The sequence below is a fragment of the Lactuca saligna genome, chromosome 3 (assembly GCF_052625555.1).
Source record: "Lactuca saligna cultivar CGN05327 chromosome 3, ASM5262555v1, whole genome shotgun sequence".
Taxonomy (NCBI): Eukaryota; Viridiplantae; Streptophyta; class Magnoliopsida; order Asterales; family Asteraceae; genus Lactuca; species Lactuca saligna.
In genome coordinates, this window is record NC_136419.1 from 40778072 (window position 1) to 40781937 (window position 3866).

General features: G+C 27.9%; 1 long non-coding RNA gene across 1 annotated transcript; it reads left to right on the forward strand.

Moving 5' to 3' along the window:
* The first annotated feature begins 1585 nt into the window (after positions 1-1585).
* Positions 1586-3285, forward strand: LOC145033598 (uncharacterized). Its single transcript, XR_013677618.1, has 3 exons — positions 1586-2082; positions 2456-2521; positions 3026-3285. It is a non-coding gene; the product is annotated as an uncharacterized LOC145033598 (long non-coding RNA).
* Positions 3286-3866: the final 581 nt, after the last annotated feature.

Sequence of the window (3866 nt, forward strand, 5' to 3'; positions counted from 1 at the left end):
TTCACAAGAAAAAATTCTCAAAAAAATATCTCGATGATTCATTTATACAATGATTTTGTTGTTATTCACTAAAATTATCATAAAAATGAATTTTTTCTTAATTTACTTAAAAATGAATCATAAAGATGTTTTTTTGGGAGTTTTTTCTTGTGAATCATCTTACAAATGAATCATCTAGTGATTCATTTATTTTGTTCGTCAAAAAAATATATAGAAAAAAAAACTTCTTACCTTCCTACCAAAAAAAATTTCTTACCGGATCTATATCTTTTATATATATATATATATATATATATATATATATATATATATATATATATATATATATATATATATATATATATATATATATATAGCAGAAGTAGAGTGTATTGTATATCCATCAATATGGAGTGGTAAAGATATATCACAAACTTCGGTTGACCTTAATTTATTTGGTGTTTTGGTTTATTTTAAAAAGCCCGAAATTTTTGGTGTTCAAAAAATTGAGGTGTGCTCCATTGGATAAAATATTGTACTAAGTTCCCTAAATTATGTTGGTTTGATTGGTGTAATGTTTCTTGAATTTATTGTAATTTTTAATCGCTAGCATCTTGTTAGTTGTTTTTTGTTTAATGCATGTTTAAAAAAAATTAATAAATTCTCAATTATGGTTTTTCATTAATTTAGGGTATGGCTGGCTTAGCTTTTTAATCTTATAAGTGTAATTGGTAGAAGTGTTTATTGGTTTATGGTTTTTTCAAAAACAAATTTTTAAAAAGTGTTTGATTTAGCTTTTGTTATATAAGTTGGTTTTAAAAAGTGTTTGAATTATCTTCTTAGAGGTAAAAGATATAGAAAAAACTAAAAGGCCATTAAAAACTAGGATTTTATAGTGTTTTGAAGCTCTCTTATTTTGTATATCTAAAAAATTGTTTGAAAAACCTTTTTAAATAGCTCAACCATTTTCTTAGCTTATTAGCTTTTTAAAATCTTAATAAACTAATAAGTTAATTTAAAAACCATTCCAGACACCAACTAAAATAAATTTTAAACTGGGAAATGTGATACACAAAGATGGCTATCCTTTTATAGTATAAAAAAGTAATCAATTTTTTAAACAAAAAAAATAATCTCCGTATACTAATAAACAATTAGTTTTTTTATCATGTGTCGCTATATTACACCTTGTAATTAATATCATATCAGTTGTCAATGTATTGATTCTTGATTTCAAATTTCAAATTTTAAATTTCTCATTTTAATTACATTAAATTAATAACATTAGAATAAAAAATAAAATAAAATATATATAAAATATAACATGATATAACTTTACGTATTTATTTATTTAACGTTTATAATTTTAGATATAACTAAAAAAATATCTTTTAACTAATAAGTTATTTAAAATAATTAATTAATAGTTCTAACTTGTTATAGAAAGTTTAATTAATTTTGTAAAAATAGTTTCCATTGGTTATAAACTAATAAATAAAATAAAAATAAATAATAAATAATAAAATAAATAAATAAATAAATAGATAACCCCTTCAATCGTAATAATAAATAGATAACCCTTCAATAGTGATTTCCAATTTAGCACGTCTCTCTCTCTCTGGCCGCTTATTAAGCGGTGCAGTAACCGAACCTCGCCATCTCTCTCCACACCCCTTTCAGTCATTCATCTTCTGCAACCACTGCCCAGACCTCAAATACACCGACGATTTCACACACATTTTATGCATGGGAATCAAGGGAAAAGGCGGCTGCAGCAAAATCAAGAGGAGGAAGTTGGCCATCAACTGGAAACAGCTCGTAACTTCGTCATCCGGTGACGACGATCATCCAACGGAACTTCTGGTGACATCGAAGAGGAAATCAAAATGTGGCCGGAGTGAAGGTGACGCGCAAGAGAATCATAAGGAAGACTTGGAACTGCAGACGAAATCATACGATGAAATTACCGAGTATATTGCGAGAGCTAAAAGATTCTTGCTAACACTAAGTGATAAATTGCCTGATAGGGGCGAAAAGCTCAAGGCAACTCTCCAGAGATACGAAGATGAACTCGAACGAAGAAATAAACTCGAACGGGAGAAGGTTTTGCTTTTTTTTCTGCCCCTTTTATGTCAGTGCAATGCTTCTAAATCTTAAAACACGCACATTGGGAAGTAAATTTGGTATATGATCCACTGATTGAAAATTAGCGATTGATTTTGGCGGTATTGGTATTTCATGTTTATATAATTGAATCAAATTAGACCATAGTTATTATCAATGGACCTGCCAGTTATATGAATAGAGAAAGATTTTGTAGCACTATTCATATGGAGTTCTATTATTTACATAGGCCTTAATACATGACAACACAGCTTTCTGATCACAGTGATGAATGTGAGATTAAATCACCACGAAATTTGTAGTATTGCATTGTTTCTATGCATATACAGTCTACTAAACTGCTTTTCTGTAGGTGCTTCCGGAGGCAGAAGGAAATGTGACCAGAATTCTTCATCATCAGCAATGTTAGCTTCTTGAGGTGAGTACATGTGGACTTTTTATTTGATTATGATTTCCAAGATATGTCATATGTTTTAGTTTATGATTTATGAACTCTATGCAAGAGTAACTGAATATGTTTTGATTTATGAATTCTTCTCAAGAGTAAGTGTTTACGGTATGAAGAATTCTATATGCTATTGCTATGAACTCTGTTTTAGAGTATGTATAGAAAATTTCCATACTTGTGATTGGTTTGCTAATATAATCCTTCTAGAGTATGTAAGTATGATATCAATTGCTTTATGTTGATATTGTGAACTTTTCCCTAAGGCCTTTAAGTTATGAAAAGCTTATACTTTTAGCATGTGCATATATAGTGGCATTGGAATGTGATTGAATTGATTAAAAGAAAAGGGGATTGTAGCATGTGCACATCATTTGTATGAAATGCTTTCCAATAGTTTTTATGTCTAAACACATGTAGCTCAAGAGATAGAAATGTCTTTTGTACTTAATTTGTTTTAAATTTCATGTATTACAGGTTCAGGCGCATGGGTGTAGTCCTTCTATATGGGCCTTTTTGTAGATCACAAGACGTAGATGATGATGAATCTATCTTTTGAAACTTAGTTTTTGTAATTATGTGTGTTTCACTATACTAGTAATTGTAACTCCCCAACTTGGTTGATATTTGGAAAATGTTTTTCTTTACAAGATATGATGTGTCGTAAGGTATTTTCTTAAATAGCTATAGGTTTCAAACAAATATAAGATGGGGTGTTACAATGTTTCCTTGATTTACCCCATTTGTTGTGAAATCCCGCATTTGAACCCATAGCGTTACATATTATACTATTAATTACATACATTGCTCCCTTGATGGGAGTTTGTTCGGATATGGAAGCAAATTAAAGGCGATAGAAAGCCGGCAAGTGGAGTATTCAAGCCGGTGGTATTCAGGCGTTTATGTTGGTTTATGTTGGTAAGCCACCTTTATATATAAAAATAAAAATAATTTTGTGACAATTCTAATTTTGTAAAACCGTGAGAAACAAATTTAAAAATAATTTTAAAATGCAAAATAAATGGAAAAATCCAAAAATTCTTTTTTTAAATATTATTTTCGGAACTTGAATTAACTAAAAAAATTTTAAAAAATCCTGTTTTTTTTTTTTGAAAAATACGTGAAATATTTTAAATAGAATATTACACTGATATATTCTAAAAAATAATTTTAAAATGCAAAATAAATGAAAACATCTTAAAATTTTTTTTTTAAATATTATTTTCGGAACATGAATTAACTAAAAAAATAAAAAATAAATAAAAAAAACCCTATTTTTTTAAAAAAAATACATGAAATATTATAAGTAAAATATTAC